This window comes from Triturus cristatus, chromosome 4_2 (genome assembly GCF_964204655.1).
Source record: "Triturus cristatus chromosome 4_2, aTriCri1.1, whole genome shotgun sequence".
Taxonomy (NCBI): Eukaryota; Metazoa; Chordata; class Amphibia; order Caudata; family Salamandridae; genus Triturus; species Triturus cristatus.
In genome coordinates this window covers 328,359,389-328,382,119 of record NC_140586.1, presented here as the reverse complement: position 1 = coordinate 328,382,119, position 22,731 = coordinate 328,359,389, and the positions used below count along the sequence as shown (strand labels likewise).

The window sequence follows — 22,731 nt, the reverse complement described above, 5'->3', positions numbered from 1 at the left end:
AGGGCCACTTTCTGCGAAGGATGGCATATATTTTTTACCCAGAATGCACTGTTTTACCAAAAAGCAGAATGGAGAAAGTCTCTCCTTGGTGCGTGTGTGTCTGTGTAACCCAACCCAAAGATGTGGCTCCCATCTGATTACACTCCCCTTCCAGCCCCTCTCTTAATCTAATTGAGGGGGCTTCCATCTGGCTGGGGTTCAAGGAGGGGGGGGGGTCTGGCCTGGGTCCTGTAACATTTGTACTGCTGCCTTTGAAGTCCAGCTTATCTCACCATCCCCTTTCCTCTCCCTGGCTTCTCCAGGAAGCAAATCTCCTCCCACCAAATGGCTGTATTGTTTTAGCCCAGGCCTCTTCAAACCAACTCAGGGAACAGCTTGGCTCCGGCTATCAAAGCAAAGGCTGACCAAGAAGAGGCTGCTGCAGGGCTGTTTTAGGTAACTTCTGGATAGAAAGCTCTAAAACTTCTTACCTGTAATAGTTACATCAAATCCAACTTAGACAAGTTGTTGGATTTAATACTACTGCTAATTTGATACTTTGAATGATATTGCCAGCTAACTCCAATCAAAAGTTAGACTTTATTAGGTTACTAAAGCCTTCCCATGTTAGCCCCTGGGGCTAACAGCACTACAATAGGGAAAAACGACTTTGGCTGTTTTTCCTTACCAGGGCACATTAAACATATTTTATACTGTCTCTTCCTTTTTATGAAAATGCACTCTACTCTTGTGGCACTTGGGGCAGACCTTGGAGGTTACTTATAAGTTATAAAAAAATAGTTTTGGGCATTGAAAGTACTTTTAATTCCAAAGTCGTATATTGACATAGTCACATTTAAAACCATCCTGCAAGGCACACCTGCTTTTAAAATGACACCAGACACCGCAGCAGTGTACATGTAAGTGTATTTAGTCCATTGGGGTCTCTAAACCTACATGCCAATGAGAATTATACCAATTACCATATACCATTAGAGGACAGAGCACTGGCCCAGGGGCTGGTTAGCAGAACCCTGGGCACTTTCAAAGTCAGTAACCACCAGCATCAGTCAAATATTGGGGGGGTTCAGGGCAAAAAGAATTACATTTTTTCCTACACACATTGGGTCTGATTCACAGAACTAACTTAAGACAAAATCCTAAACTTACTACTCATGGTATTCACAGAACAAAGGACAGTCACAAATCAAGCAGAATGTGAAAAACTACAGGACTTCCTCTTAACCAAGGTTAAAAACATTTTCATTGAAATAAGCAATACCTGCATTACCCCATGTCCCCTATTAGTAGTGGACTCACCAGAGCCCCTAGATATCTTGCTCTCAACCTTCCGACACTCGATCCAAATGGCCTATTAAAATCTGGGACTCCCGAAGATCCCTGCCCACCTCTGGTGTTTAAAAAGGTTGTTTCGGCAGTAGAGTCAGAGGTACTATCCCTAATAAATCTTTCTTTGACCACAGGGAAGGTACCTCAAAAATTCAAAGAAGCCATGGTGATTCCACTGTCCAAAAAAACTGGGGCGGACCTTAGCAACTTGAAAAACTTTCGACCAATTTCCCAGCTACCTTTCTTGGCGAAAGTCCTGGAGCAACATGTGCTCAAAACTCTCTCGACCTTCCTAGAAGAACACCAACTGCTACACACACAACAAGCAGGATTCAGGACCCATAACAGCACTGAGTTGGTGATGCTCTCATTGCTGGATGAATTGAGGCTAGCAGCTGATAAGAAGATCCCTGCGGCACTGATCCTATTGGATCTCTCAGCCGCGTTTGACACGGTGGACCGTGCGCAGCTGCTGGCCCGTGTCCGGCGGCTGGGAGTTGCCGGGACGGTGCTTCAGTGGATTACCTCCTTCCTGGAAAATCGGTCTCAAAGAGTCCAACTAGGGGAATGCAGGTCCAGGCAGGGTGTCCAACGTTGGGGGGTCCCACAAGGCTCAGCGCTGTCCTCCCTACTATTCAATATTTATCTCCAGCCGTTGGTGGAAAAAGTGGCAAAATTAGACTGCCAGGTGTTCAACTATGCTGACGACACCCAGCTAATTGTTCGAGTTAATAACTGTCCCCTAGCACAGCTCAACATCCAGAACATCCTCCGGCTCACCATGAACTGGATGACCTCTAACTCACTGAAAGTGAACCCAGATAAGACAGAGGTGCTGGCTTTAACCACAGAGGCCTCACCCTAGTCAAATCTTTTCTGGCCCCAAGAGCTCAGTACCACCCCGACACCAGTGCCAGTTGTAAAGAGCCTTGGCATCAAATTGGACACCAAACTTACTCTAAACAATCAGGTGTCAGCGGTAGTGGGGAGCTGTACAAGTCTGCTGCGGCAATTCCAAAAGCTCAGTATCCTACTGTCATTTTCTACCATGCGTACCGTCGTGACAACCCTAATACTGTCACGCTTGGACTATGGCAACGCAGTATACTTAGGGCTCCCTGCAAAACTCCTGGGGAAACTCCAGGGGGTTTTAAATGATGCAGCAAGGCTGATTTTTAAATTACCTAGAAGAGCACATGCCACTCCCCTGATAAAACAGTTACACTGGCTCCCTATTAAGCAGTGGGTCAAGTTCAAGGGTCTGTGCATTGCGCATAAAGCCAAACATGGAAGGGCGCCAAAATACATCACAGATCGCCTGAAGTCCTATGTGCCTAGACGGCACCTCCGGTCATCTGAGGCCAGCCTACTGGCCTGCCCGCGCTTTAACAGAACCACCGTGGGGGGACGGGCTTTCTCAGTCGTGATCCCCCAGATCTGGAATAAAGTTCCGGATAATATGCGTAAGGAACCCATGCTATGGCCGTTCAGGAAAAAGCTTAAAACCATCCTGTTTACTGAGGCATTCAGCTAAAATCCTCCTACAGTGCGCTGACTACGCTTGGGACCAATGGATTTCGGTCCACACTACTAGCGCCTAGAGACTTATGGTGATTGGCACTCTACAAATATCTAACAATAACAATAACAGAATGCACTTACGACTGTCCTAAGTTTACGTCTGCACTTGGGCCGGAATTTCCGCACCCGGAGTGTAATCTCCGCACCCGGAGTGTAAGCTCCACATCCGGAGTGGAACTTCCACCATCAGGCCGGAGTCTCCAGTTCCGGGCCAGATTAATACCCACAATCTGGTGTTAATTGACTATATCTGATGCATTGTGGGTATTCCGGCATGAAAGCGGAGATTCTGACCCAATGGTGGAAATTCCGCTCCAGGTGTGGAGCTTACACTCCGGATGCGGAGCATACACTCCGGGTGAGGAGATTCTGGCCCGAGTGCATTCTGTGAATACCATGAGTAGTAAGTTTAGGATTTTTTCTTAAGTTAGTTCTGTGAATCGGGCCCTTTGTTACTACTTGCAAATAGTACAAATTCTCTACACAACTATGGTTCTGGCTCTGGGGACTGATATAGCTTACATGTGAAACTTAGCCGACATCAGGTCTTGTTGGCTAGAAGGGAGATGAAAGAGAGCACCAATGTTTTGCTGCATTTCCTAGAGATAAGATTAGATAGAGCTCAGAAATGGAGTGAATGAGGGTGACGTTCAGAGTATAGCAGCTTCAGGCAACATGTGCCTGGTGTTCTCCACGACAAAAGTGTGGTAGGCTGTGGGTATGATTATGCCCAATGATGACAGTCCCCTAGTGAAAGCAGATGTTCCCTAATCCCACCACACCCATGCAACAGGGAATACTTTATTTTGAATCTTTAAAAATAAACTTTTCCACAACTTGAGGTTATGCCTCAAAGGCTTTCTGTGACAAAGAAATGTGAAGCTCAGTATTGGCTCTGCAGTCTCTCACAGATCTACTGGTAACATGAGGCAGCAGCACGCAAATGACTATGGCCCACCCATGGGGAACTAGGCTGACACCAACCGCCATCTCATGTGATTTAACTATTGGAAGAATCACCCTACAAAGAGCCCAATTGTGAGTTGGGAGAGAGGAATTCCCTATGTAATTCTGCTGTGCCCAATCACAAGCGAACCCGTTTTCTTGCACCTTCATTTCCCTGATTTGGAAATTTCAGACAGGATTTTTCTGGCTGGAATAACAAGCTGCTAAAATCGTTTGAGATTTTGGTTGCAACAGCAGCCACGCTTCAGTCCCCTTCCTGGCTCAAGAATTTCTTTCAGCAATAGGGAATAGTTGGCCCCACTCCCTGCCAGGTACCAACCCTTTTCTCCTTCCTTTCATGCTCTTCAAACCCTCTTCCCTCCCTCCATCCACACCCAGCATCTACACCCCAGCTCTCACTCACCACCTTCTGAAAGGATGTGGTAAATGTGAGCAGAAATCCCTGTGAACAGGGAAAACAATTAAGAATTCTGCCTGGTAAATCCAGGCCCGCATAGTTATTCTCCATCGTGGGGAATTACCTCATAATTGCATAGTGCTGGCTGGGCGTTACCGCACAGTTACATCTAGGACTGGTCAACTCCTATTCAGGGCCCAAGTAGGGCCTTAAACCTGTGTTTCCACAGTTGGCTGTTGTAGAACTATCCTATGGACCATAGTCTTGCTCTTGGTTTTGACACACCTAGGCAATAAATATCTTATGACCCTGTACAAAAGATAACTGAACTAGATCAGCCTTCGAGCCTTCTTTCCAGGTAACAGCAGAGTAATCAATTTGCACACGTTACCAGTACACAAAAGATGGTTACTTCTAAATTTTAAAATGCCTTTACTGTTTGTCAAGTCACACTTTTTGTACTCTAAACGTCACTATGAAAAACCCTCTTGCTCGTAGTCCTAGTCCTCAGTGCACCAGGATTCACCATTTAATTCCAGTTATTCTCTGTTCGCCATCATTCTCTCACCACTGCATCTTTCCCTCACTGTTTTATACAAGAGGCATAGCACTGCCCCCTGTGGATAAGGCATACAATACAGGTACTTTGTGGCTGCTTCTGCGGCAGTACCACTGAGTGGCATGAGGGGGCAGAGTTATTGGAAGAGGTGTAAGAAAGTGATCGAAATAGAGGGCACAATTATTATGAAATCTGACAAGGGCAGTGCCAGCTAGTGGCTGGGGGTATGGGTGCAAATGGTAAGGAACATACAGGAGTAACAACGAAAGGAGATAGATTAAAAAAGAGGTACAAAGAGAAAGAAGAGGGGAGGGGTGTGAAGTGAACATTATATGAGTGGCTGGTAGAAGGAGAGAGACAGCACATTATGAAAAGTGTGTGGGACGAGAAGGAAAAACAGTCAAATTAAGAGACAAACCGTTGCACATAGAAGAGTCGAAGGGAAGCGGAAGCAGCAGAGTGGAGTGTAGGAGATGGAAAGAAAGATGCCGAGCAGATAGGAAAACATAAAGTGGATGACAGTATTAGAGAGACAGAAAAGGCGAGTGAGTATGCTGGCGGCAAAGAGGGGATGAAGATGAGAGAAGCAAAGACAATTGGATTTGGGGGGAAGGGGAATGGAGGTAAAACGAGATAAAAGGCAAAGGACAAAGAAAGGGGGAGCAGAAAATAAATGTAGGCAAAAATAAAAGGTGAGGGTAAATTGGTGTGAAGAAAATAGGAGATATGATGCAGGAGCAGAAGAAACAAAAAAGGAACTTAAAGAAAAGTTGAGGCAGGGTGGGGAGAGAAAATGAGTCAGTGGAAAAGAAGTGAAGAAGGGAGAGAGAGAAAAGTGGACAGTGGCGGCTGGTGACCATTAAAAGCGGAAAGGCATATTTCGCAGCTTGAATTTCACTAAGTGAGTCTGACTTCTACTTGGAAGCTTCAAAAGGTTCGAGAGTTCGCTTGCACTCAGTATTTCTCTCTCCTTCTCATTCATTTACTCTTGTTCTTACTTGCACTCACATTTACTTACTCAACTCACTCAGTTTCACTGACTCACACAGCCTCACTCATTGTGTCTTACTCTCCTTCAGTCCCAATCATTCTCACTCCTTCTGACTCGCTCATTCTTATTTAGTTTCTCTCACTTTCACTTATTCTCACTCTGTCTCACTCACTCTCAACCAGTCCATCTAACTCTTCCCCTGACTCACTCATTGTCCCCGATTCACCTAGTCCCCCTCATTCTGATTTACTTCAATCCAAGTGAAACTGACTCATATTCACTATCACTTTGTCCTACTGATTGTCACTCATTCTGATTCACTTAATCCCACTCTCACTCACTCCGTCTCATTCATACTCGGTCTCTGTTTCAGTCATTTTCACCAATTTACTCAGTCCTCACAAAAAACTATTCTTACTCAATCATACTTACGTGGTCATGATGGTCTCACTCATTCACAGTCATTCTGACTCCACCTCACGCTGACTCAGTCAGACTCAATCATTCTCACTTAGTATCCCTCAGTCTGACTCAATCAATGTCACACATTCTCACTGACTCAATCTATCTCACTCACTCTCTGAATCACTAAGACTCAGACAGTGACTCACTCAGTCTCACACTCCTTCAGCAGTGAATCCCCCAGGCCCCGAAGGCCAGTGGTGTGACACGGTTCAGTGGTGCAGCAAGTGCCCTCTCTTTGGGCGCTTCCAAGTCTGGATCTTATCCAGTGAAGTTGGGCTGCTAGCGATGGGCGCGGCAGCACCTAGCAGCGCAGGCTCTTGCTATCAAGCAGCACTGCAGGTCGGGTTCCAGTGATCAAAGCTGCTCCTTCTCGGCGGACACAAAGGTAAGTAGTGCTTCACCAAGCAACAAGGGTGGGGAGGGAGTTCTCTGGCTCCCGACTGAAGCTCCAGCAATGGTGCAATGTCCTCTGAGGAATCCTGTGATCCTCGGATAAACAGTCAGTTGCAGCTAGCAGGCTAGACCCGCTGGTCACAGCAGTAATCCTTTTGTCCAGGCCAAGACCTCAACAGTTGGACACAGTGATACTGGTAGCCCCTTCTGACATACGGGGTTGCAGTGTTGCTCACTATTGTGTGCATACGCTTTGGTGAGATTGCCCTACACATTGAGGACAAAAGTATCACTCTCTGGCCCAATTACACCACGGGATGCCCCCTCTGGCATACAGGGTCACTGTAACCAGGCAGTGTGGACTTAGCATCCTCCACACGGCGCTCACTACTGGACACTGTCTGCGGCAGCTCTCTCCTGGTATACATGGGTCACTGAAAACAGTATTTCACCCTTGCCACGGCCTAATCAGTGCAGAGCCAAAACCTCACACAGGGAGTCCACACGGTAGGGTTCCCCACTGGACCCCGCTCCCTCTAAGGCTCTCCTTTTTGCTCACAAGGCACGCTGGTCTTGCCAAGCAGCAGGTGCTGGTGCTCCAGGCTCCAGGGCAGGTGGCCTTGGTTTCCCTGGGTGATGTTGTATCACCCAGCAGGGAGGCTAGCAGGCCCTGGCCCCCAGTCCTGGTCACAGAGAGAGGTCTTGCAGAGTTTCCCCTTCTTGCACAACCCATCTGGCTGCTGGGCAGATGACACATTATTAGGGATTCAACCTCCCCTTCTTATAATCCTTTTTCAGACACCAAATGTAATTCAGAGTCTGGGTCTATGATGTTTTATGTTAGGGTTCTGCTTCTTTTGAAGTGGGCACTGCTCCTTTTCATATTCCGTCATGAAAGAGATCTGCCACAGCAGGTAAGACTCCAAAGCTAATTGTCAACAACATAATTCCCAGGACTAACCATAGTTTACACCTGGATGTTAGCCACAGTGATATGTGCTTCAAAGAGTTAATCCCAAGCCCCAAGTCCTACTCTTTACGTTCCTTGTATTAGCCCTGTTTCCCTTCCTGAGATGTGTCCAGGCCCCTTCTCTGTGATCTATCACTGAATCAACAAGCATTTACAATGCAATGGTCTCGGCATTGGTAAAGTTAGAGCTATTGGCATTGCTCATGACATTATTTTTGTTTATGTTTTTGTTTTTAAAACATTTAAAGAAACGGCATTGTCATGAGCAATGCCAATAGCTCTAACTTTAACAATGCCGAGACCGTTGCATTGTAAATGCTTGTTGGCCGGGCTGCTGCTGTTTTTGGAGCCGCGCTGGGAGCTCTGGCATGGGCAGGGTGCGGACAGGCTCCTGCCTGGGTAAAGGGCTGGCGTGCCAGGCGTCAGAGGGGCCCCTCCGAGTAGGGACTCTGCTCTTGCTGGACGCCGAGGCCCTGATATGTGGCTGGCCAGGCCTTGCCAAGCTCCGCACCAGTGCTTACAGTCTGCAAGAGGGCGATGCGAGTTAAACGCTCGCTGCTGACATCTTCAGTGAGCTTAACTTGTGATTTTGCGCCTCAAAAATGCCAACTCAACTTTTCTTCATCCCGATGTCCTGTAAATTGAGGCTCATGATACTGGAAAATAGAAACCTCTTCTATTTAAATCACGAATGTCCTCGCTACGAGTGGTCCGGTGTTTGAGACATTAATAACTGTATCCATAAATTCCAATATCAAGTTTTTTTCGATTTATTGGATGCCAGGACTAACGCCCGTTACGAGTTTTGCCCCGAAATGTAACAGAATGTCGGTGACTCTTTCTGCAACAACATGTTAAGTGGATGAAACATTTATGGAAGCAGCGAGTATGTAACGGGTGCGAAAAGAGAGAGGAAAGTCATAACTCCGGCATGTGCGAGAACAGGATTTACCACGTCTGTAGTAATTATCCACTCGTCTATGAAGCGCTATATGAAAACAGGGTGTCATGTAGGCGCACCAGCCTGGCAGGGCTTTCCCTGCAGGTGAAAGCGCGTGCGGATTTCTGATGCTTCCAAGCGCATGCCTGGCTCTCAGCTCTGCCTCTCGCAACCCATATTGTCCCAGAAAACAAACATTTCTCCTTGGAGATTATAATGTTTATTTTACACTTGGTCTTCTCTAACCCCCCTCAGTCTGACTCGCTCCTTTACCACGCTCTGCGAAATGTTAACTTTAATTGCGCGCGCCCGGGATCGCAGCCCTTCATTTTAAATTTCTACGCTTCGAAAAACTTGGCTGCGTTTAAATAAGATTAAACATCTCTGCGAGAGCGTTGTGAATTGGATCAGAAACGGCTGAACGGGTGGGAGCCGGGGTGGGGGAGGTGCCTGCTGGAGCGGGGAGCGGAGCATCTCTGCGGTGGGGGGCGCGGATCAAGGAAAGTGTCGAAGAGTGGGGGGTGGGTGTGTGGTGGCGCCAGGACTTTGCAAGCCACGAATGAATTGCTAACCCATCCGTGCAGTTGGAACCCCCACAATGAACGCCTGCTATTCATTTAAATCAATTATTTTCGAATTTGGCACCTCTTCCATAAATGGTGTACATAAAAACATCAGTGTTAAAAGAGTTCACCCAGACTGTCCGTGTAAAAAGCAGATGTTTCCCACACCGCGTCGGCGTGATTTTTCCCATTTTAAAATTGGATTAAATCAATGCGTTGGTGTTTTCCATTAATCTAGTTACGGCTTGTTTGGCTGTTCTTACGCGCATGTGATATAGACGTTTACACTGTGTTCCGAAGTGACATTAGCAGCAACAAAAACTCGCCAGAATGCAGCGCGTCCAGTAAATTAAACTGTTTAACACATGTGGTTAAAAATAGAGAGCGTTGCAATGTTTTTCCTTCTTCTAAGAGAACCATGTGTTTAACATTTTGCCGGGTTAAATATAACAAGGCAGAGCAAAAGGCACACCACTGCCTTTCTCCGAGGCAGAGCAGAGCAGAAATGCCTCGGAGAAAGGCAGCCTCCTTTTCGGATTCGGGGGCGTGTTTTGCTGTTGTCTCCTCCCTGTGACTTTTCGCAAAAAACACGCCCCCCGATCCGAAAAGGACGGGGCATGATTGGAGTGACGGGACCTCTTCTCCAATGGCTGGCCAGCATTTACGAGGCCAGCCAATGGAGAACAGGGCAGAAGAGGGGCGGGTTCAAGCCCCTCTTCTCCCAAGTCATTAAATCTCTGGACTTCCGGTCTGCCGACCGGATGGTCCCGAGACCTAAAAATGAGTCTTTTAAGATGTAGAAAGAGTCTCTTCCTTCCCTCTAATGTCTACCTATCCAGCTCACAGAAATGCAGCAATACACAAAACTGTCTGGGGGATTTCTCCCCTCCTCGTCTTCACTAGGCAGGCCTTGGCTTCGCTAAATGGAACCCATGGTACTCCATACAATGTAAAAGAGACAATTGACGGACGGAAACATGCAAACATTCACCCCCAGTCACAAGTATCTGGGTTTAATCCATCATTCTTTTGCTCACCACACCACCCCAGTTGGGACCCAGCCATATGCAAATCAGTCTTGACCCTGTTCCTTATGGGAACAGTCCTGCCCGAACTGCCAAGCTAGGTCCTCCTTGGACCGGATACAAGCTTGGGTATGCTCAGACATGGGTCCCGTGCTCTCCATGCCACTTGAGTCAAGCTATTCTGGCTGATGAGGGGTGAAACCCTGAAACCGGTCCTAGGATGCTTGTTTTGAGTCCAGGGAGGACCTGGCTGGCAGTTCGGCCTGGACTGTTCCCATTGGGCGCAGGGTCAAGACTGATTTGCATATGGCTGGGTTCAAACTGGAATGGCATGAGCACAAAAAGATGTATTTAGGCCCAGATGTCTGTACTGGGGTGAATGTATGACATTGTTCAGCACTCTGTCCATCAATTGTTGTTTTTGCAGTGTTCACCCCGAGTGGGACGGGTATGCCCAGATATGGGTCCTGTGCTCTCCATGCCACAGGAGTCAAGCTATTCTGGCTGATGAGGGGTGAAACCCCGAAACAGGTCCTAGGATGCTTGTTTCCAGTCCTGGGAGGACCTGGCTGGCAGTTCGGGCTGGACTGTTCCCATGGGCACAGGTTCAAGAATGATTTGCATATGGCTGGGTTCATACTGGAATTACATGGGGAGCAAAACACGATGGATTTAGGCCCAGATGTCTGTACTGGGTTGAATGTATGACATTGTTCTGCATTCTGTCCATCAATTGTTGTTTTTGCATTGGTCACCCCGAGTGGGATGGGTATGCCCAGACGTGGGTCCCGTGCTCTCCATGCCACTGGAGTCAAGCTATCCTGGCTGATGAGGGGGCGAAACCGCAAAACCGGTCCTGGGATGCTTGTTTCCAGTCCAGGGAGGACCTGGTTGGCAGTTCAGGCTGGACTGTTCCCATTGAGCGCAGGGTCAAGACTGATTTGCATATGGCTGGGTTCAAACTGAAATGGCATGGGGAGCAAAAAACGATGGATTTAAGCCCAGATGTCTGTACTGGGGTGAATGTATTACATTGTTCTGCTCTCTGTCCATCAATTGTTGTTTTTACTCCATACAATGTACCATTACAGGCACACTTACTCAGTGTACATTCATAGCACACTTTCAGTTCAGCACTACTACCTCAATGCATTGAACCCTTACATGTACCCTTACATCCAGCACACACACCCATTCTGCGCACACAATTCAGCACTGAAGCTTTTCTATATTTAACCAGGGTGTGCTCTTTACAAACAAACACATTGCCAGCACACTCACCCACTATGTGCACGCTGCACAAAATTTAACCCTTCATATATTATACTTCATGCAAGTACAAATACACCCAGCACATGCTGTACTGTACTCTTTCCCAGGCACAAATATAACTAACGGAGAGTCACCACTTCTGCGTATTGCAGCACTCTACATCTCCCTGATGTAGGCCAAGGGTGAGTTAAGCACACAGCAGCTGTACTTTTTAAAAAGGTGAGTGAGCCTGTCGGCCTCACTCCAGTGACACAGGGTAAAAAGGACCTGTTCACTCAGTGCTTAATTTGAATAAGTGCTTTCCGGTGCTCAGCACCGGCACTCAATTGGTTTCTGGTGCTCGGCACTGGCCCCTAATTGTCAACACCATACTTGGAACAGTCTACAACATGGATGCGCTGATCATCTAATTTAGAGATGAGCAGAACAACGTCTGTTTAGGAACACAATTTACATTAAAATTGCTAATACCTGCCTCCTCAGCCATTCCATCAGCTTTGGGGATCTGGAATAATCTGAACTGTCTCATTTATATGCAAGAGAGATGGTAAGTAGTTGTTTTGGCAGCGATGACAAGGGCGATGGGTGGTGCAAGCTGCAGTGGCCTCCTGGTCAGAGCACTGGCACTTAATATTTTACAAATTAAGCACTGTGTTCTCTACTACTGATCACTACATGTGGTCTTCTGCCACCACTGCTTTCGTGCTGCTTAACTCCTGGTGAAGGTGGTAGCCTTCCACCACTATGAGGGTAACGCTGTGGGCTTCCCTCCCTGTACATTAAAATTGCAATCCGTGAGACAGGCCTATCTTATGATACACACATATAATGTTCGCCTATGACACAAAATCAGCATCCAGACAACAGAACAGTTGGGCACTCAGGGGCAGGAGTAGACATCTCTTACCTTGCAGAGGACATTTCCGTCACATTGGACTTATAATGCATAAATCAAGATGTACTGTTGATAAGACCATCTGCAATTGTTTTGGGATCTGTAGTTAAGCTACTTAAAGTCTTGCATCCACTTGACAAGCAGTGTCCACTCACAATTGTCCTTGAGACGTGCCTAACTAAGAACATCTTGAGGCCTATTTCTGCAAAGATAACAGGTTTCAGCCCTCAGGAGAAGAGCAGCAGGAACCAATGGCCCACAATCCAGAGAGGCCTTTTCTGGACAAGCAAAGAGCACAGACCAACAGCATTGCAATGCAATACCGCGTTGCATGGCAAAGGTATGAGGTCATACCTTTCTTTATTTAGTTCATAATTGGAAAACAATATTTTGAAGATATGTGTTTTGTGCTTTACTTCACATCAGTTTTCTGCTGAACATGCTCTCTTGGAGCCATGCCAAACTACTGAATACACTTCAATACCAACGTGGCCATTATGGGTCCTCAAACTCCACAGTTTCTCGATACTCAAAGAGGTATCTTCATGAGTTTATCTTTCGTGGGTTGTCTCTCATGCCTGTGAACTTCAAGGGCTACCACTGATCCTACTTACATCCTGACAGCACAAAGCAGTGATGACACAACATCCATCCTCATGGTGACACCTACACACAGAACACGTTGTGGTGTAGGGAGTATATACAAAACAGTGCAAAATGTCTAGACAGAGTTGCATTCTGTCAACCCCAATGTGAGGTCTCATGGCATTCAAAAGTGGTGGGGCAGAAAACAAACTCATATCTGCCTAAATTATTATGAAAAGATTGTCAAGCGCTAAAGCATGGTCTGGATGTATTAAATGCAGGCGTGTCACTGATGAGTTCCTGAAAAAAAATGTAGGGCCTCATTTATTAAGTTTTGCCATAGGGCAGCGCGCAGGCCTTCCTGCTGTCCTGCCCAACATCAAAACAAAATGGCAGGAATGCGCCGTATCTCTCAGGATGATTATTGTGTTGTAGGAAGGGAAACCTTACTGCACAAAAATAATCACAAGAGGCATTTTCCACTTTCTGCAGCAGACATAGAAAAACGGAAAAACTAGGAGAAATAAAGATATTTCTCCTCTTTGAGCCTCCCTTATGCCTCCCCTGGGGAGGCGTACGTTTTTGGTGCTGCCTTAGAGTTACACGTTCTCATAAATCTGGGGCAGTGTCAAAAAGCCATAGATGTTGCTGGGAACGTCTCCAGCAACACCCATTGAACTCCCCTTCAATGCAGAAAACTGTGTTTAAAAGGAACAATATTTATGAGCAGCATTAAGTGAAAAAAAGAGGCTTAGTGTGGCCTCGTAAAAATGGAGCAGGCTCCTGCGCCATAGAACGTCACAAAAAGTGACGTTCTGGCGACGCAAGTGGCCTCATAAATGAGGCTGTAATATTTTGCCCACAATTCAGTGGCCTATGAAAGAAACATGAGAATACTGGGGCTTATTTAAAAGCCCCTTGCGCCGCCGGAGCTAGCTTTTAACATGGGAAAAAGTGACGCTCTGGTGGTGCAAAGGCCTTGTAAATAAGCCCCACTTTGTTGAATGTTCTAACCACCGAAAGACATCTATTATTTGAGTGATATTAGACAGCAGCTTTGAGTCAAAAGTTTGGGTGTATGCCAGCAGTTCAGTGCACAAGGGATTCGTCTCCAGGCCTTAAAAAGCATGACACAAATAGGCCCTTTAAGTTAGGTTGATAACATGTGGAACAGTACATGAATTTTAAAAGTGGAGCAGATATTTGGATAATGTGAAATAAAGAGTTTTTTTCAAGTTCTTCTTTTAACACGTTCCTCTTTACCAGCTTCTAGAAGTTAGGAAATGACAAAGATTTACTCAGGATCTGTACCTTCACTTGTAGGATTTATTTCAGCACAAATCATAATTAAGGTGAAGCAAAATGTACAAAAAAGCAAAACCTCGGTTACACCACTGAGTAAAAAAGTCCTTTCAAACATGGGAACACTTTCCAGTGAACCACTGACAGTGCTGATGAGACTCTGCTGCCAAGAAGGACAACAGATGGAATATTGTTGCCTCTACATCTAGTCTGCCGAAGGAGTCCACAAACCTACCTCGAGGATCTTTCTTTTTCTTGGCATTGCGGCATAGGTCTTGGAGAGCTGGATCCGTGCCTGATTTTCAGAAACCAGCGACTATATAAATTGTTTTTATTGAGATATTTGTATGTAAATTTAACCGAAGAGAATATCCTCAAAACCTAGCAAATGTGTATGTAGTTTAGATGAGAAAGGCCGGTAGAACCAATGCTATTTCAGCTGTAGGGGCATATTTACAAGGAAACTGTCGGAGTGCGGCGTTAAGCCAAGATTGCTAAACGCCTTATTTACAAGAATGACCTGGTGCTAAATTTAGCTGCTTAATGCCAACGCAGGCACCCTTGCACCATAGTGCAAAGGTATCTGCGTTGGGGGGAATGATTGTTTAAGTGCAGGAAGGTGTCCCTTCCGGCACAGAAACAATCAGTAATGGCGATTTGTAACTTCTATGTGTGCAGCTTTGTGCAGCACACATAGAAGTAGCAACTGGTCATTTTTGTAATGATTGTTTATGTGCAGGAAGGGACACCTTCCTGCACATGAACAATCAATAGTGGCGATTTGCTGTTTCTATGTGTGCTACAGATTGCAGCACACATACAAAGAGCAAAAATGTGGAGAAATTAATAATTTCGCCTCGTTTCACCAGGTTAAAAACAGGTTTTTCCTGGTCCTATTTTTGGCACTGCCCCGTATTTATGCCACCCTTGTAAATAAGGGGCAGTGTGAAAAAGTAATTGATGTTGCGGAATAAGGCCCACAACAATACCCATTGCCTGCCCCCTTCACGCTAAGTGCTCATGAAAGATGGCTTCATTTACAAGGTGGCTTTAGACCATGTTATGTGGCTTAACACTGCCATGTGAATAAGGCAAAGAGCTTATCGCCACAATAATGTCACAAAAAGTGACTTACTGGTGGTGATAAGCTCTTGTAAATATTCCCCGTAGTTTAAATGACCTCTGGAGGGCAGTAGAGAATGTTTAGTCCTATCAACATTAGGCCAAAGGCAATCGTGTTTCGTACGGAACACCCTGCCCAGAGAAACACCTAAACAGGCAAGATTTGAAATATTCTGGCCCTGTAACTCATTTGGACATTCCTTTTAACCAATTTGATTGGTCATTGTTTTGGCTGCTCAGATTGATCAAAACAGCCTTTGTCTGTTCTTCACCAAGAACAGAGGGATACAGTAAAAACAATAGTAGAATGTACCATGTTCGATTCTTGTGGATATGTTTGTGTATACAGGGCAATCGTCTCGAATTCCCCACTTTTTCCCACTAAACTGCCTTCAGGGGAGAAGTGATACCAAGTGGTAAGATCTGAGAAAGAGTTCTGAATTGGGGAAGTAGAAAAGAGGACTGGTCAGGATGGAGGAAAATGTCACTTGGTGTGGAGAACAGGTTTTGGATATTAATTTCTATTTTATTTCTACTTATTCTATTTTGTAAAGCACTACTAACTAGGTAGCTTCTGAAGGCTTTGAAACAGTACGTATTAGGGATTGGCCAGATGCAGTAATAATGCATTTGCAAGAACCCAGTGGTGGAAAATTGGGTGATCATCTGGGAGGAGTGGACAGTGTCCGCATATTCCCATTGTTGAAGATGTCCCCATCATGATGACAAATGCCTTGAAGCACAGCAGTCCTGAGGGGGAGGCAATTTCGATCTTAGGTGTTAGACAAGGAGAATATATCATGTTACAATGCATGCAATTACAACGCAAGCATTTACAACGCAGTCTTTACATCGCAACTACCATTACATTACATGATTTTAGAACGCATGCCATTACAACGTATTTTTAAAGACTAACATTACGACACATTCTAATTCAATGTATGCCATTACAACGCAGACCATTACAACGCATAATACTTTTTGGGCAAAAGTAGGGTATGGGTTGGATAGTATAGGGGTAAAAATTACTATTCTCACTAAAGTGAGTGCAACAGTAGGGAAAGTGTTGGATAGTGTACGGGTGCAAATTACTATTCCCATGTACCCGAAAACCCATACCCACCCTGATACTAAAAAAATCTCCATTACTTACCTTATAATGCGTTGTAATTACATGCGTTGTAATGGTATGCGTTGTAATGGCATGCGTTGTAGTGACATGCGTTGTTATTACATGCATTGTAATGGCATGCGATGTAAAGGCAGTTGCGTTGTAAAGGTAGGTCGTCGTAATGAATGCGTTGTAATGGATGTTTCCTGAGTAGGATATTACTCTAAGAAGTGAGCGATGAAAAAAGTGCCCATTTACAGGGTGCTACAATTAGTGCATTTTATTCACTTTAAATAACAATCTGAGAGTTTGTGGGAAGAAATATGTTAATTTCCATGGCGCAAGACCACCACAGTTTTCTGTTTTTCATGCAGATCTTTTGTGTTCATCTTAGGAGGAGGTCGTGGAAGGCAGAGCCAGCATCTACAGAACGGTGTTTACCAACGCTTCCCGGGAGTTTATGTCCTACCCCGACCTCCCAAACCAAGAAGATTACCCCAATTACCTGCATAGCTCACTTGTCTTCAAGTACCTCCACCTGTACGCACAGCACTTTGATCTCCTGAGGCACAGAGGTTGTGTGGAGGTTGAATCTAAAGTATATAGAGTCAAATGTTCATGGAAAGGAAGAAAGGACAACATTCTTTAGGAACAGCTGGGTGAAATGCAACCTGGCCTAGTAAACAATTTATCAGCAGCAAGACTTTGGTAATAAATAGGCAAACAACGTTTCCACCTTGACTGTAGTGCCCAACCAGAGCTTCAAAACATGTTTCCTGCTCCTTCCAAGGGCCCAATTAGGAGTTGGCCAGACTGGTATTCCCAGGGGGATACCTCTCCTTGCAACTGCAATATTTACAGTGTCTCTGGGCCCGTAATTATCAGTTCCTCAAATTCCAGACCCAATAATTATGCCTGGCCCCTGCCCACCAGCATATTTCAGAATTGGAGAGCAGAAGAAGCTCCTCCCAGATGAAGAAAAAGAATAGCTTCTCTCCGCTGGCCTCTAGTCCCCTTCCACATGCTCACAGCAAGGGAAAAACCACTGGCGCATTCACCACCTGCTCCAAGCAGATGGCAAATATTCACAGAGTTGGGAGGGAGAAAATATGAGGAATTGGACCCGTTATATCCAAATTCCACATGTAATTCCCCATCCAGGAGAAAAGAGCTTGAAATCCCTGTCATCTTAAAGGGAGATACCACCTGGTATTGTCAATTATGACTATGGTATCTCCCCAAGGAGCTAACAGGGAACTCGTGATAGGGCCCTAACAGTTCACATCCCTTACAGGCTAGAACCTATCTTTTAACACATAAAATGTTTTTAACAACCAAATTTAATGAGATTTAACAGTACAGAGCAGTATCCACCAATATCCAATTAACATCATTACTTTTTGTGTCAGACCACATTTGTAGGAAGCAACATCATCACATCGGCAACCCATGATATGCCCACCACCCACCATCATATCATGCTTGCTTCATAAATTGGCTTCTCCTGGTGCACACACCAATGTACTCCCCTCCTCCAGACTGCCAGCGAAGAGGCTTCAGGTCGTTTCCAAGCTCGGGCAATGTCACATTTGCCCACTATGGAGGTCTCTCCAATGAAGGCCCTTTCGGATCTTGGTCTGTCCAGCTTACTCCAGGAGATCAGCTAGGCCAGCTGAGGACCCAAATCTATGTGTCTGCCCAACACCTCAGAGATCTTGCATTCCTGTTCCAAAAGGATGACAGGGCCAGGAGCGATCAGACCACTTGGAAGAAGTCAGCGGCAGGGAGGGAATATCTCACACGTGGCCCAAACCACAAGGGCCTCTTGCTGCAATCGCTGGAGGGCAGATACGTCGCATTGAGATATTAGATTTGAAACATCTGAAGCCGCGAGGCAATCTCAAACTTCCTGGGGGCCAAGCATCCCTACCTCCAGTCATCATCGTCCAACCCACCCACTCAGCCCTCCCACCTGTGTTTTAGAAGAAGGAAATGATCCGGTGCATTAATCATCAGGGAGCGATAGATCACTGAGATAACTTCCTTGCTCAATCTTCCCATCAACAGCTTGGCTTCAAGAGGATTGTATCCAAACATCTGGGCATCCACTGAGAGGTAGACAAGAAAGGCACGAGGCAGCTGAAGGTAACTAAAGAATTGCATGTGGGAAAGGCAGCATTGGTCTGGCAGCTCCTGAAAGGACATCAATGTCCCCCTGGGCGAGCATCCCCCACGTAGGTGATTCCTATCCTGTCCCACTGGTCGACCCCAGAAGCCCCAACACCTGCTGGAGCCAGGTACCCTGCCACAGTGCTGTCATGTCTGTAAGATGACGATTCCAGTGGGTATAGCGCACGGCCACTCTCCAGCAAAGTGGCGTCACCCAGGTACAAGAGGGAATCGCAGGGGATATCAGATTACCATAAAGCAGGCCAAGAAGACCACCTAGTCCCATGAGGTGTACCTCAAGATGATACGCTGGATTGTCCCAACCACCTGTAAACTACTCATTTATCAGGGCCAGGTGTGCAGCAAGGTAATATCCGTATATATATCAGTCATCAAAGGCCCCCATCAAATGGGGATTATCTCGCAGAGGCAAAGGTCACTCAGTGCCACCCCTTTGCCCAAAAGAAGGCCATCATATTTGAAGTCAGTGATCAAAACCATGTCCGAGGGATCCGATGGGGGAAATTCACCAGAACATAGAGATAGCAAGGGAGACACAGCATTTTGAATACAGCAAGACACCCAATAGGGTTCAGCGGCAGGCGGCTCCACTTTCCCTAATCCCTGTCCAAAGCTGATGCAAGGGGTTAAAACTTAAGGGACCAGACCAGGTCAGGAGACGAGAGTTGTGAATTCCAAGATACTTGAAGGAGTTTGGCTGCACCGGTACCACAGAGCAGCAGAGATGTCCAGCAGCGTCTCTGACAGCTGGCACCAAGAGTGATTTGCAGACATTGATCCACAAACCGGTGGTATCCTTATAAAGGCGGAGGATCTCAACGCATCTGGGGCCCGAAGACTGAGGGTCGCTGAGGAATAGCAGGACAACATCTGCATGGAGGGTGATGCAGTCCTCAACACCTCCCTCCCATTGTCATCCCCGTAGCCGAGCATCGCACCTAATCAGGTGCGCAAAAGGCTCTATGGCGAGGGCAAACAATAAGAGGGACAGAGGGCAACACTGATGAGTGACTCTGCGAAACTGGGAAATGCTAGGAAAGGACTCCATTGACATTGACCTGGGTGGTAGGTGTGAGAAGTTGGCCTGGTATATGCTGTCCATTAGTTAAAGTGGGCAAATTACCCTTATTGATGATTAGGTCAAAGACAACATCTATTGAAAGCTATCCTAGTGGTAGCTATGGAGAGCAGCCTTCAGACTAAGTCTCGAAGGAATGTAAAGCAGCTTTGTTCACCAGATTATAACCTCTTGAATGACCAAATGAAAGGAGAACCACACAAGCTATATATAAAATATATGTATTTATTACTAAACACTCTCTACTAACCTCTTTATGAGACTAGAGAACAAGATACACAATATTAGAGCACTGGTACGACAGTAAATCGCACAATACACAGTGGGCCCCAGGGGGAGACAAAACCATATATTAAGAAAGTGGTATAACAACCACGACTTGACTAGACACAGTGCCCAGAGCATGTAGACTTGCTGGGACCCCAAGGAACCACCCAAGGTAGTGACACAGGGGATCCACGGGGGATGCGTGCAGTGTGAGAACACAGGCGCGGGCCCCGTACAATCCTATGGGAAAGTCGCGGTTGGAATTTTAAAGATTAAGGACACTTAGGAAAGGACTTCAAGCAAACCCTTTGGAACATAGAAGGTTATAAGGCCAGCACCCTTGAGAGTACCAAGGTACCCAAGTTACCTATCCCAAGACAGCCGGGGGCATAGGGGTCAAGTGGTGTTGGAAATGCTCATTGATTTCAAGGGCGTGATGAGAAGAAGTGCTGCTGCCGGGAAGATGAGAAGTGTCCGGTGTGATCCAAGCCTTGATCAGAGCTGAGAAGAACCTGAAAGCAGAGGGGACAGAGTCTGGGTCACTTCACGGTGACCAGGGGCACGATAGACCAATGCCCACCAATATAGGGTGTTTCAGGTGAGATGAGGTGAAGCTTGACTCTGCAGCCATGGGGACCAGGAGAGGTCGATGATGATCAAAGTCCACAGGTGAGCTGTCCCGCAAAGGATGTTGAGTGTTGGGGGGGTCAGTGTCCGGATTGGAGACCATTAAGCCTTGGCAACTGCAACCCACGCGGTCAGAGAAAAGATGCTTCGGTGTGGACCAGCAAGGTCCTGAGGACTCCCCAATTAATGGATAATCAGGGCATGTCTGGAGCAACTAGGAAAGCCCACTGAAAGTTAAAGTTGCCTTTGCAGGGACCCACAGGTCGATGGACCAGGGATCGCGAAGGGACCTCGAGAGGAATCACAAAATACCAGCCCACGGAACACTCGTGAAGTGTAAGCCGGTAATCTTCAATGGAAACACTGCTTGGGGTCTGGACTACAAGTAGCTCAAAGCACAGCCTCAGTGATTGCCAAAAAGCATATGCTGCTGCAAATGTGCACAGTGTCCAGGGGTACGGGTTGCATGGTCCCCACGAGGGCTGTGGGTCTCAAGTTTGCTGAGAGCACTAGTCGACCTCGGGGAAACCTGGGAACCCACTTCCTGTGTTGCAAAATCTTTGCAGTCTTTCAGGAGCTGCATAGATGCAAACTGGTCAGATGCGTTTCAGGTGCCTGCCTTGCAGGGGAGTAACTCCTTTACTCCAAGGGAGATTCTTCGTTCATCCAACGTAGTGTAGATAGTTGAAGTACTTGGTTTCTGTAGCAGAGTTTCGTCCAGGTAAATCTAAAGTCCTGTAGCCAGGGATTCCTACTTTATACCCAAGGAAGGGGTGGGACAAATTCTGGGGAACCACCTATGGCAGGGTCAGGACAGAGGGGTGGCTACACCCATATCCTTTGTCCAGTTTTGCACCAGAGCAGGGGCTGATAGCCCCTGCAACCGGTTTGAGCTGGACTATGCACAGGGACACCAAATGTGCCCCCAGTGCAGACATGAAAGCACTCTCAGAGTGCACCCTCCCAGCCACAATACACTAAAGCCTGTCTGGGAGGTGGTCACACCTCCCTTTGACAGAAAACCTATTTGCAGCCGTCCCCTGCCAGAGTTTCGGGCACACTCATGTCTGTGGCTGGCAGCATCCATTTTGTGATGCCAGGGTTTGTAAAGCTGGTACCGGGTGTACCAGTGTTGTCATATTTCTCCCTCTAGAAGGGTGGAATCATACCTCCCACACCTGTTACTGGCGTGGAGGTATGATTCTAAGGTGTTTGACACCAAACACGACATCTTTCCATGCAGCCGTTTTAAAGTTGGCATTTACCGCGAGGTTATAATGCACTTAAGTATATATGGTTGGCTGCATCACAAACAACCCCGGAATATAGGTTCCAAAAGCTGCAGAGGGGCTCTGCTCATGCATGGGCACCCTCTCACATAAAACCCAGCACCCTCCCTTCAGGATTGATAAGGCCTGCCATAGGGGTGACTGATAGGTTTATATGGGCAGTGATTAGGATATATATAGTGAACCTATATCTAAGTAAGGGGTGCATGCACCACCTTACACAGGCTGCTGTAGCAGACCTGTTGTGTCATTTTTAATGGTCTTCCAGGGGTGGCATAATACATGCTGCAGCCCCTGAGAGGCCTCTGGGGTACCCAGGCCCTAGGTACATAGTATACCATATACTAGGGACTTATAAGGGTACCCCAGAATGCAATCTGGAGTGTACCTAAGTTACATGCAATCAATTTATAGGAGAAAGCACCTAGGCTGGATAGCAGGATCCCAGCCAGTCTAAGTAGAAAACAGTGAAACATCAGCAAAAAGTGTGGGTAACTATAAGAAGCAGATCCTACTCTCCTACAGTAGGGACATTATACAGGAGACCCATGAGTCTACAGAAGGAGGACCTGAAACCAGCCCGTTAGAGCACAGCCTCCAGATCCGGCTGCAAAACTGTGTCAAATGTCTTCTGAAAATCAACAAGAAGGAGAGCTAAGAATTGTCCTAGGTGGCTTGATTGACAGAGGGCCAGCTGCACCCTCCAAGTGCAATGTTGGATTTCCTGCCCGGCAAGAAGTCACACTGGTCCGGATGGATTAAGTAAAACAGTGTCAGACTCAACCTAGTCGCTAAGACTTTTGCAAAGATT

The 22,731-nt window shown here is 46.5% G+C and overlaps 1 pseudogene; it reads left to right on the top strand.

Moving 5' to 3' along the window:
* LOC146833813 (flavin-containing monooxygenase 3-like) overlaps nt 1–22,731 on the top strand; it is a 248,842-nt pseudogene that overhangs the window by 76,402 nt on the left and 149,709 nt on the right.